The sequence below is a fragment of the Stomoxys calcitrans genome, chromosome 1, assembly GCF_963082655.1.
Source record: "Stomoxys calcitrans chromosome 1, idStoCalc2.1, whole genome shotgun sequence".
Classification (NCBI taxonomy): domain Eukaryota; kingdom Metazoa; phylum Arthropoda; class Insecta; order Diptera; family Muscidae; genus Stomoxys; species Stomoxys calcitrans.
In genome coordinates, this window is record NC_081552.1 from 215,423,552 (window position 1) to 215,437,126 (window position 13,575).

The window sequence follows — 13,575 nt, forward strand, 5'->3', positions numbered from 1 at the left end:
AGATGCTAGAAGTTGAGTGTGTATGTGTATCGGCTCTCTTGTATGGTCAACTTTCGGTAGTTTTTTACGAGAAGGGCAACTGTTTTCCGCCGCTGGGATGATATGGGCCCTCCTTTTTACAGCCGAAAGCCGCAGTGCGACACTACTTTGGGGAAAAGTTTTTTACATTGTAACCTCACGAATGTCGCCAGCATTAGGAGGGCATAAGCAAGCTAAAATTATTTTCTGATGTTCTGGCCAGTATTCGAACCCAAATATTCAGGCATTATATTGCCTCATTCCCATTTTTTAAGAAAGGTGTCCTCGAGATTTGGGGCACAATTTTTATATCAGATTTGTACACTGCCAACAAACAGACAAATCGAAACACTTTCTCTGTTACTTACACATATGTAATAGATATTAAAGTATAAAGCAATAAATTTCTTTATTTCGTTTTAATTTGTTATTTACTTTCTTTTTTCTGCATATATAATCACATGCCAAAAATATAAGAATGCATCTTATTAAAAATTTTTTACCAAAAACATGTTTAATTTTTACTTCATTTCAGTATCTTTTGAAAGCACAACAATGGCATCACCGATTGCATTGAATTGGCTCCCCCACTCTCTCACACAATCAACATGTTCTAATATAACGAGTGTAGAAGACAACACGCACGCAACTCGTTCCTATTCTCAGTTTTGGTGTTTCTTCTTTTCGGTTCGGTCGCGAAATGGCTAGGCTCCATTATAAAGTGAAATTTCTTAGCTAAAAACTTAAGTAATTGTAACAAACTTTACACAAAAATATAGATCATGGTTTATTTTTCAAAATATCATAAAAAGTTAAACAAAAACAACATTTTGAACGCTTTAAAAATGAGTGAAAAGAGTTTGCAAAAATAAAAGGCTCGTTTCGTGTGTAAAATAAACAGCAAATGATCGTGGTGTGTTATTCTATTTTCCACCTACGCATTCGTGTGTTGTTGTTGGTGCATTGTGAACCAAATCATCGCGGTGTTGAGTGTTTACGAACATTAATGAAATCAGAGAGAGAGAGACAGAGAGCAAGAAAGGCAGTTAGCTAGAGAGATGGTAAATATATGAGAACAACAATAACGAAGGCAATGCAGTGGACAATGTTAAGTGGTAAGTGGTTTTTATATCAACATTACAATAAATTTAAATATTACATTTACCTATTATATCAAGATCCCAGAAACACATAGATAGATGAACCAAATAAAATATTTTTATCCTCTTAGTAGTCTTCAGTTTCAGCAAAAAAAAAAAAAAAAAAAATAATAAATAAATAAATAAGGTTATTATATATTTCAGTCTTTTCTGAGTTAGGGTTGAGACCCCTAGGTCTAGCTTAGTCGTATGCCATCTGTAAGACCCTTTTGGCCCTTCTGCAAAGCTGATACGTATCCTTACCCCCCAGAAGTATTATAACAAATTACTTCTAATATGGCACAGATACTTCTTACTGATGTAGTTCGTTAGGGATTGACAGTGGGCCAAATTGGTACATACATATTTGGATGTAGCGCCCATAAAAAATTGTCTTTCGATTTGCCTCATTATGCGGTAACTGTTCTAAAATTTGCACTGTTTTGTTATGTCTTTCAAAACCTATGGTAAATCGGTCTATAACCTTAAACAGCTCGGTATTAATAGAACTTCCATGCTTGTTCTACATCCTCTTTACTTTAATTGGCCATTATAGACAATTTGTTCCTTTAGCCGAACGTAGAATAGATGCCTGGTCTCTCCTTCGGAGTTTTGGTCTTCCTCTTTTCTACATATATTGGGTTGCCCAAAAAGTAATTGCGGATTTTTCATATAGTCGGCGTTGACAAATTTTTTTACAGCTTGTGACTCTGTAATTGCATTCTTTCTTCTGTCAGTTATCAGCTGCTACTTTAGAAAAAAAGTGTAAAAAAAGTATATTTGATTAAAGTTCATTCTAAGTTTTATTAAAAATGCATTTACTTTATTTTAAAAAATCCGCAATTACTTTTTGGGCAACCCTACAATTTTTGCCAATTCGCCAAATGGTGCTGGCAGCAAGATTTTGATTTACATCTTAAATTAACAATATATGTTTGTAACTGAATACACAGCCTCCATTCGATATATCTGGCAAAACTTTTAATGGGGAACAACATTTCAAGCCTTATAAAACTTTTGTACATTCTTTAGTTCGTGTTTCTTTTTGACTTGCCTTTAAATTCCCAACCATTTATCGAAAATGGACGCATCCCCCTACATTGAAAGAAAAAAAGATTCAATTTTAGATAAATATGCAAGTGGGTTGTCCTAATTGCAGACGGCAAACACTTAAGATTCATCTACGAAAAGGGTTGAAAAATCCTAACTGGAGGCATGGCGCAAGTATGGGCACAAATTGACCTCCTCACCGCGGCCACGTTTACCCGGGAAAATGACACGTGCAACAAAATGTCAGTTGCAAATCTGCGTTAATTAAAATGTCACACATTTCGCTTTTATCCCATCTAAAGCGAAATGTGTCTTAGTTTTGGTTCGGTTTTACCCTTTTGCATTTATCTTCTTGTTAATCTGGTCAAACATATTGTGGCAAGAATTGAACAAATTGTTGGTCTACATCTTAGTGGGGGAGTTGGTAGGAAGGGATATCACTTTCAATATTGGTTTTGCCAAATGATGTTTCACATGACAGAAACTTGATGATCAAAATGTACTTTTGTTTTGTAAGATAACAATGAGAATGTAAGTCCTTGTTAGAAAAACAGGCAATGCAGAGGGGGCATGTAAGTCTGTATCTCTGGCATGGCATATTAAGGGGTAAACTATTGTAGTTTTTATATTTTTCAAGGACTGAATGCACAGCATGAAAAGGATATGAACTCATGGAGGTTTTGTTTGCACTAATTACTACCAATCTACATGTACGATATTGTGGTGGACGGTATAAGTAATTTGATTCCATCATTACCCACAATATTGGAAAAAGTGTGCATTTTTACCCTCTACCATAGTTTGGGGGTGTATGTTCTAACTTCGCCATTCCGCTCGTAGTACTTTGAAACATAGGTCTAGGAGCCTGCAAATATGTCCGGTTTGGGGTATTGGCCCTAAAAACTATGAATATTTAGTTCTACTCTCTTTAAACCCAATTTATCTTGGTGAGCAAATACGTCCTATTTGGTGGTTGCTATGGTGGTGGGACGTCCGCTAGACAGTTGGCCCCGAATGTTGATATCAGGAACGTGGTCTACTACCACATACCTTTAATTTGAGCCCCATATTTCCATAGTCGGCAAACATTACCGGCTTGGGGGGTGTTTTGGGGGATGGGTGGCCACTTTGTGAGTTGGCCTTGAAAATATATATCGGATTCGTGTTCCACTCTTAAAACCCTCTTATTTGAGCCTCATAATGCAAAAGTCAGCAAATACTTCCTATTTGGGTGGTGTTGTAGGGGTGGGGTGGCCCCATAGACACTTTTCCCGAATATTGATACCAGATTTGTGATTTACTGCCAAAGACCTTTCATTTGAGCCCCATATGGCTATGGTCGTAAATGTGTCCCCTTTGGGGGAGGTTTTTGGGGAGAGGCGGTCCCCCAAACACTTGCTCTCGTATTTGGATATCAGATTCTAATTCTACACTTAAATACCTTTCATTTAAGCCCCATATTCCCATGGTCAGTAAATAAGTCCTGTTTGGGGGGAGTTTTGGGAAAGTGGTGGACCCCCAGAAACGTGGTCCCACATTTGGATATCAGATTCATATTCTACTCGCAAATACCTTTCATTTGAGTCCCATATTGCCATGGTCGGTAAATATGTCCGATTTAGGGGTGTTTTGGGGTTTGGGGTGGTCCCTCTCGCACTTGGTCCGACAATTGGATATCAGATATGTTTTCTAAATACCTAAATACTTTTCATTTGAGCTTCATATTGTCGTGATTGGTCTAAATATATGTTTGGTCGGTTTTAGGGTGGGGCAGCCCCCCTAGGTACCCCATCCGAAATTTGGATACCAAATTTTTATTTTTAGGGTACTATATGAGAGCACACAAAATTTGGCTTAAATCGTAGCACCCATCTTCGAGAACTGACGTTTCTGAAAGTTAGGGTAAGGGGGAGGGTCCGCCCCCCTTTCACCACGGGGTCATTATGCAACATCGGTGCAGCCGTTTCTGAGTCTATAAGGAACACACAAACATACAAACAAACAAACCTATAAACAAACAAAAAGATGGTCTTTGCCAACAATAAGCAACTGTTTTTGCCGCTGAAATTATTTTGGAGTCCAAGGAATTGCGACAAGTATCTTGAATCTAGTTTCGCTTGAGTGGCTTTACTATATAAATTGGAAGTTACGTATTCGGTTCTTGTTTGAAACGTTGAGTGGAGCGGACGTATTGTTATTTCACTCCGCAAGAATTTTCCTGTAACTCGCAATAGGTCATTATTTTTGGAAGAAAAATTTAAGTCACTCAAGGATAGCTGCGATAGAGGTATCCATTAGGCGGTTGATGATCTGCGTCTGTTTCAAGTAGAGCGGCAGATCTAGAGCCCGGGAGTAGGCTTAGAATGGACTGCAAAGACCCAACAGCTGCGGTGGTGGAATCATTGGTTGTCTGCTACTGAAACCTCGATTGGTGGAGTGGCTCGTCAGCAGGAGTTTTTGACGAAGACACTTGGCTCGAGTCTAAAGGACAAGTTGAACATGTTCTTCCTCCGAATGCTTGTATTTTGTCCGGCAAACCAACACGCTCGTTGAGATGTTGGAATAATAGAAGACGCATCGCTCTCAGGTTTATTAAGAGGCTTGGTGCGAATGATCCAAGACTCTCACTGATAGGGAGAGAGATTCCCTAAATTGGGTTCGGGAATTGGCTGCACAGGCTACCCCAAAGACTACACGTCTAGATTCGGAAACTGCACCACAGTCAGCCAAAAGACTGCGGTCACATAGAGGGCATCCTTAGGGCGAACAACAGTAAGATGGGTCCAAGAACCTTTGCTAATTTCGCTAGGGACAATTTGGTGATGACAGTTATCGACAAGGGAGAAGAACAGGGCTATATACATACGAATAATAGGAGTGGGATAGTCAATGGACTGTCATCAGTATACTCCGATGTCCTTGCGGAATTTCCTGGGTCTCCTCAAGTTTGTGACGATGCAGGCTGGTATCGAGGCCGATACAGACTAATTGGCTTCGGAAAAGTATCGTTGTGCACTAAAAAAGATTGGTGAGATCTGGTCAGGTGCAGCACTAGATTTAGTCAAGAAGGTACATATTCCTTCTCGACCAACGGAGCATGCTTGGATACCAAGGATTATCTCAGATCCTGAAGCGATACTTGGAAGACTAAGAGAATGTAGTCCCAATCTTTCTGCGGTGACAGGAGACATACAGTATTCATACTAATCTCCCGCTGTCTCGCAGGTCTCAACAAGCCTGAAGGGGTTTTATGCAACGGATGCAACAAGTTGAAACTGAAGGTCTATGGAAGCTGTGGGGTTGGGGAATCAAGAGACGACTCAGCAGTTGTTGCTGAACACTTGCATGAGGAACTATCCACCACAACGCTGGCGGATTGCAGGAGATTGAATATCCCCCTGCCACAATCTAGACAGGAGGGGATGGCATCGAAACGGGATCCGACAAGACCTGTGTTGGTGGGTCACAAAGTTGGACTGGGCTCAAAGTACGTTCCAGCGGGGAAGCACGGAACTCAGAAAGTACTTCGACAGCAGCAGTTAGTGAATAATCTAAGGAGAAATCGTCCACACCGCAAGTGCCCAATGTCTTGAGGAAGAGTGGTTCCACAGCTTTCTCACCTGCCCCTGGATGCGTACGGAAGCTCACCATGACGAGTTCTAACGAATCTTGTGACGATAAACTCCAGAAGACGTGGCTAACACAACAGTGGTGGAAGTTCTGAATCCTGACTATGGTCCGGTTTGTACAGATAAATCTCCACCATTGTAAGGCCGCTTCGACAGCACTTAAGGTCCTCCTGATGGCTGGGGGATTTGACATGGTTCTTAGCCTTCCAGGATTTAAACTTCTCAAGGGTATGGGGAATGAGAGACACAAAGCCTGTATTCTTGCAAAGGGTAGTCTAAATGTTTTTTTTTTCTTCCGTCGCTAAGCACTGAAGATTCAGTAGTAACCAGCCTTGAAATTAACAAGTCTCATTACTGGCTGGCTTCCCTCTATATGGCACACGAGCCAGAGATGCCGCCTTCAAACCTTAAGTCGCTGGTTGATGCTGCTTTGTGGGGAAGAAAAGCCTCATTGTAGGAAGTGATGCTAATGCACATCACCAGATATGGGGAAGTTCGAATGTCAAAGAAAGGGTTGAGCTGCCTATCGAATATATTATAAGTTGCAGTCTGGCGAATTGTAATAAAGGGGATAAACCGACCTTTATTACCACGAACAGGCAGATGGTACTAGATATTACCTTTCTATCGGAAGATATAAGCGGAAGAATATGCGACTGAGAAGTGTTGGATGACCACAGCTTCTCTGATCACCGTTACATTAGTATAAGCCTTGGAGAAAATACTGGAGTAGTAGTCGCTCGACTAAACAGAAGAAAGGCGGATTGGGGTAAATTTCGGCACAAATTCTGCACCACTATCCCTTCTAGACTAGAAAATGAAGTGGAAACTACGGAGGATATAGACAAAGTGGTCAAGCCGATCACGAAGGCCCTGAATGACTCGGTTGTGTCAGCATACCCTAGTCCAAAGCCAAGGGGCAAACAGTGACCGCCATGGTGGACCCCAGAGCTGGTTGGTCTAAGGAAGGACTCCAGAAAACTCTCTAACAGAGCAAAAGCAACACGAGCATTGGGACATCTATAAGGCTGAGCTAAGAAAATATAAGGGCGAGCTTAGAAAGGCTCAGAACAAATCCTGAGTAGAATTCAGCAGCTACGTGGAGGATACATCTGAGGCCTCTTGGCTAAGGAAGGTTCTGTCTGTCGAGACCTATTACGGTGGGGTATATCCAGAAGTCAGAGGAGGTATAGACAATGACTAGTAAGAAAACACTAGAGCTACTCGTTGATACACATTTTCTGGGAAATTGAGGATTGCACTGATATGCATTCGTCGGAGTCCATTAGGGAAATTGTGTCTGAGCCGAAAATCCTTTGGGCGATAAGAAGTTTCGACTCCTTTAAATCGCCAGGCCCTAATGATGTATCACCGGTTGAGTTACAAGCTGTGTCTGATAGACTGGTTCCCTGGCTTAGGGAGAATACTCCGCTTGCATCAGAATGCCATATATACCTGTGGGATGGAGGGACACGAAGGTAAATTTCATTCCGAAAGCAAGAACACCCTACCACACGAAGGCAAACGATTTTCGTCGTATTAGTCTATCATCCTTTATGCTGAAGACTCATGAGAGGTTGATAGAAACATATCTTAGGGTAAAGATCACCGGAGATCGCCTGTCGCGGCTGCTGCATACATATAGTAAAGGCAAATCCACTGAAACAGCCTTTCACGACCTTATCAGCCACATAGAGGATTCTCTTGCTGTCAAGGAATATACAATGGTAGCATTTTTCTTTTAATAATGTAAAGCCGACGTCAATCATGAAGGAGTTGGAGTTTCTAGGAATCAACTCTACCGTAAGAAAGTTTATTAATAACTTACTTACTAAATAATGCATACTGGCAGGCTTGGGATCTGTGGATCTAAAAAGATGAGTCAGCAGAGGAACACCTCAAGGAGGTGTACTGTCTCCTCAACTTTGGAATATAGCCATTAACAATATAATAGTATTGTCTCTGGAAGAAAAAGTCGTAAAAGTGGTCGCGTATGCTGATGACGTGGCAATTGCGGTTAGGGGAAAGTTACCCAGCCCTCTAAGAGATATACTTCAGGAAGCTCTACGTGCAACAGCAAAGTGGGCTACAGAAAGTGGTCTGGGTATAAATCCGTGCAGAAGTAGTTCTTTTCAGCAGGAAATACAAGTTGCCTACAGTGGCACCTGTCTGCTTGGGTGGAGAGAAAGTTCCATTTACAGGAAGCGCAAAATACCTGGGTGTTTTGCTGGACAGGAAACTGAACTTCTAATCCAACATTTTGGAAAGGGCAAGAAAGGCCACATTTGCCCTATACACCTGCAAGAGAGCCATTGGCAAAAGTTGGGGATTTAGACCTCGTGTCATGCATTGGGTATATACTGCAGTTGTCAGACCTATTATGCTACAGGGTGTTGGTGGAAGGCGCTTCAAAAATCCACCTTCTCTTGTTTGTGCATCACAGCCGCACTGAGGACGACACCATCTGATGCACTGAATTTAATGCTACATCTTACGCCTCTGGTCATTGTGGCTACCTAAATTGCAGCGACCACTGCCGTGAGGTTAAGGGAGCTTTCAGATTGGTCATATAGCGGCCATGTCCGATGTTCCAGGCAGTGTGGATTACACCCTACCTGAGCCGCTTTTTGATAAGAATTACTGTGCCACTATTCCTGATAGAACCAATTGAAACTACGATATCCCTGGTAACAAAAGTTATATAGACTTCTATATGAATGGTTCCAAACTAAACGACCAGGTGGGCTTTGGGGTGTACTCTGAGGATCTAGAACTGGTCATATCGAAGAGGATACCCGACCACTGCAATGTGTATCAAGCTGAGATTCTTGCAATTAAGGAAGTGGTAGAATGGCTAAGATATAATATCATTCAACGATTGGCATAAATATCTTCTCAGAGAGACAGGCAGCCATTAAATCCCTGGAGAAAGTATTTTTGAACACAAAAACCGCCCTCCACAGTCGCAGATCTCTCAACGAGATGGTTTGAGAACCTGTCTGTCGCAAGTTATTGGGCTTTTTAATGCGATCTGGATGGTTCAATGGTAGGAACTAGGAGGCATCTTCCTTCTTCTGTTCCTGTATCACAATGGACGAAAACGTCAAAGTGAGTCTGATGGCAGACTGCCACTTAAACCTTACCTAAAATAGCCGCTTCATTGAATTGGCAAACGAATCGAAAAAAATTTTATTGGTCTAGGCAGTAAGTTCTTTCAATAATTTTTTAATGGAAGTAAATATATTGGAATACTTTAAAACCGAAAACAATTTAAAATTAAACTCACAATAGATACTCTATATATCCAGGGTGATTTTTTAAGAGCTATCGAAAAGTTTTCCAAAAGGAAAACACATAAAATTCCGAAAAATTCATGAAATCCTTATTTGAATCAATAGAACGATCCATATGATTCAAAGTTCGAAGCTTATTTCCCGCAAATGTTGGTCGTGACTGCGCCTCAAATGGTCCATCCGCTTAGTCCAATTTTGGCATACTCGTTCCATACTCTTTCGGCCGGTATCTCACGAATAAATGCTTCAATGTTGTCTTCCAATGCGTCCATTGAAGCTGGCTTGTCTGTATAGACATGAGCTTTCACATAGCCCCACAAAAAATAGTCTAAAGGCGTTAAATCGCACGATCTAGGCGGCCAATTGACCGGTTTCTAACGCGAAATAAAATGTTCACCGAACTCGCTTCTCAATAAGTCTATTGTTACGCGTGCTGTGTGGCACGTGGCACCATCTTGTTGAAACCACATGTCATGCAAGTCATGCTTTTGCGTTTTGGACAAAAAAGAGTTCACACTTACGTTACGACTCACATCATCTTTGAAGAAGTGCGGTCCAATGATGGCACCAGCCCATAAACCGCACCAAACTGTGACTTTTTCTGGATGCATTGGTAGCTCATGCAATGCTTCTGGCTGATCTTTACTCCAAAATCAACAATTCTGCTGATTTACATATCTATGAGCCAAGAATGAGCTTCGTCGCTGAACACAATAAGCGCACAGTCGAGTTTGCGTAGTATCTCTTTTTAGGCAAACAAACAATAATTGATAAGAATTGTTGTGCTTTTGGAGATATATCAAGTTATAGTCCGGTTCGTACCATAAGTGAATTGAATGTTGAAGACTCTAGTAGAAGTCATTGGGTAATATTTCAGTCCATTCGGATAAGAATTGTGCCTTGTAGTGGCACAAGATGGATAATCGTGAGATTGGTTTATATGAGAGCTGTATCAGGCTATAAATCGGTGTAGACCATATTGGACATGTATGTTGAAGGTCATGGGAGAAGCCGTTGTACAAAATTTCTGCAAAATCGGATAAGAATTGCGCCCTCTGTGGTTCAAGAAGTCAAGATCCAAGATCGGTTTATATGGCAGCTATGTCAGGTTATGTACCGATTTGAACCATATTTAGCACAGTTGATGGAAGGTATAACAGAACACCACATGCAAAATTGCAGCCAAATCGGAAGAAAATTGCGCCTTCTATTGACTTAAGAAGTCAAGATCCAAGATCGTTTTTCAGGTTAAGAACCGATTTAAACCATACATAAGACTGTGTGTGGAAATGATACCAAAACACTTTATGCAAAATTTCAGCCAAATCCGAAGAGAATTGTGCCCTCTAGATGCTCAATAAGTCAAGACCTAAGATCGGTTTATATGGAAGCTATATCAAAACACAGACCGACTGCTACAGCAACAACAACCTATTATAGAAAACCATTTATAAAAACTTCGGTTTTAGAAAAACTTTCTTAACATTTTTTTGAATAGGGACAATTTTATTTCTCTTTGGACAAAATTTTATATTTGTCTGTTGTCGTCATCCTATAACATCACAACCTTCTAACATTTTTGAAAAATGGACGGTTTGTGGTATAATCGAGCCGTATATATTTGTAGTTTGCCTTTGAAAGTTTTCTGCTACTTTTTGGCCCGTTTTAGTTATCAAAATTTGGCTTTAATTGAAATTGTGTGTATGGTACTTAAGCAACCCTCTTCAAAACTCCTAACTCATAATTTAATGAAAATTTTATTGCGGACAGCATTACCTTGGCAAGTTTACAAAATCATAAAAGTAGTCATGCTATTCTGGCATGTTGGCAGAAAACTTCCTAAGCGAATGTATGCTAAGTGCTACTTTGGTAATGTAATTGCAAATGCTTTACGTATGTCTCAAAATGATTTCTGAAATGTGTTCTCTTCAAATGTGAAATGAAAATTTAAATCCTACTAAGCTTCTCCATTGTTGCATTGTTGTGATTAAAATTTCTGATATTTCCTCCGAAAACCACATTACAATTTGAGACTTTTCTTTCTTGCCTTCATCAAAAGCTGTGTACCCTGTGTAGTTGTGGGTGTCAGTTTATGCCAAACATTTTGCCTGCATGGAATTCAAAACTTAGTCTTAAAAATTAAAAATATTAATTAAATATTGTTTTCTGGTACTCCAAAAGACTTTGGGTCGACGAAAATAAAACCCCAAAATATGATGGGGAAGAAAACATCCACAGCATTAGTATCCAAAACGGAGAAGATGTAATTGCCGTTTCCTTTGAATGACATCCTCCTGGAAAGGATAATGAATTTATGAAATTGCAATATTTTCTGGAAAAAGTAAAATGAAAAAAGAATTAAATTATATCTTATGGTTATATTAAAAAAACCTGTTCATGAATTTTGTTCACTTCTTACTAGTACGTATTTGCTGTGTGTGTATGTGGTATAAAGAAAATAAAGTAGCTTCTGAGCTCTATGGTGTGTCTCTATAGGTAGTAATATATGTACACAAATGTATGCGTTTCATATGGCATACAATCTAAAAAATGGCAAAGGATATGCTGAAATAAGAGCATATCAACATCGTAAGGAAACAAATATGAAATTTAATAACTTTAATGAAAGATTTACCTCGGTCTTTGCATATCGACAGTGATGCAAACATGTTGGCTTAAATAACAGTTTTTGTCTGATGAAAATAGGAAAGCACATGACTACTTCTTCAGCAAACAAAAAGTTGCTGCTTTAACAAACATTTCCGTCTCCAAATTCAAGTAACGAAATCTGATGATTTAACTACAAAATCTACGAAAATATTGCTCACTTATTACTGCTGAAGAGGCAAAAATTGTTGCTACGATAGCAAAAAAATTGCACTGCTTTGGGGTTTATATTTGAATGGAAGGCCTGCGCAAGACCATTCCCTTCGATTAAAACTACAACATTGTATGAAACAATTAAGAACTGAGTTTACAGATAATAAGAAAACAGATAACCGACACGCTAACCTCTGCGCCTGCGCCACGGTGGCCTCTAACCTGCTTTCAACCACAATTTTCAATAATAAAATTAATAGAAAAAATGTTGAATAAAAATATGGAGTGCCCCCCCCCCCCCACCTAGTAAAAAGTAAAATCCTGGCTACGTCCCTGGCTTCCAAATAAATCGATCTCCCGATTTAACTTGTTGAGCCTATAGAGGGCGTAACTTTTATCCGATTTGGCAAAAAAATGCACAGTTAATTTTTCTATGACCGCTAACATACGTGCCAAGTATGGTCCGAATCAATTCAGAGCCTAATATAACGAATTAAGGTCAATTTCCCTCTAGGACACATAGTTTAGGAGATACAACCATTTTAAAGTTTGCAAAGTGAAAAATCGATGGATTTTCCATGAAATTTTGAATTTTTCGATGGAGTCACGAATTAAGGCCCATTTCCGTATATGATGCATAGTTTAGGAGATACAGCCATTTTAAAGTTTGCAAACCGAAAATTTGATTTTTGAAATTTCATGTAATTTTTAAATTTCTGATGGAGTCACGAATTATGGCCCATTTTCCTCTAGGAAGATTAGTTTAAGAGATACAGCCGTTTAAAAGTTTGCATAGTGAAAATGCGATTTTTTATGGTTTTTCCGTCAAATTTTGAATTTTTTGATGGAGTCACGAATTAAGGCCTCATTTCCCTCTATAACGCATAGTTTAGGAGATACAGCCATTTAAAAGTTTGCAAAGTGAAAATTCGAATTAATTTGGAAGGCGAATTAAGGCCCTCTATGATGCATAGTTAAGGAGATACAGCCATTTTAAAATTCCAAAGTGAAAATTCGATTTTTGATGCAATTTTGAAATTTTTGATGGAGTCATGAATTAAGGCTCATTTCCGTACAGTTCCCTCTAGGAGGCGTAGTTTAGGAGATACAGCCATTTTAAAGTTTGCAAAATAAAAATTCGATTTTTGATATATTTTCCATGAAATTTTGAAATTTTTGTTGGAGTCACGAATTTTGGCCCATTTCCCTCTAGACCGCATAGTTTAGGAGATACAGCTATTTTAAAGTTTTCAAAGAGAAAGTTAGATTTTTGATATTTTTTCCATGAAATGTTGAAATTTTTGATGGAGTCACGAATTAAGGCCTCATTTCCCTCTATGACGCATAGTTTAGGAGATACAGCCATTTAAAAGTTTGCAAAGTGAAAATTCGATTTTTGATGAAATTTTTGATGGAGTCATGAATTAAGGCCCATTTCCGTACATTTCCCTCTTGGACGCGTAGTTTAGGAGATACAGCCATTTAAAAGTTTGCAAAATAAAAAATCGATTTTTGATAGATTTTCCATGGAATTTTGAAATTTTTAATGGAGTCACGAATTAAGGCCCATTAACCTCTAGGACGCATAGTTTAGGAGATTCAGCCATTTTAAAGTTTGTAAAGTGA

At 39.4% G+C, this 13,575-nt stretch overlaps 1 protein-coding gene across 2 annotated transcripts in view; it reads left to right on the top strand.

Annotated features, from left to right (window-relative positions):
- LOC106093353 (connectin) overlaps positions 1–13,575 on the top strand; it is a 468,933-nt gene that overhangs the window by 47,108 nt on the left and 408,250 nt on the right. For both annotated transcript variants that reach the window (XM_059360700.1, XM_059360701.1), the window contains exon 2: positions 554–1,133. The gene's annotated coding sequence lies outside the window, so the exon portion shown is untranslated. The remainder of the gene's footprint in view (positions 1–553; positions 1,134–13,575) is intronic.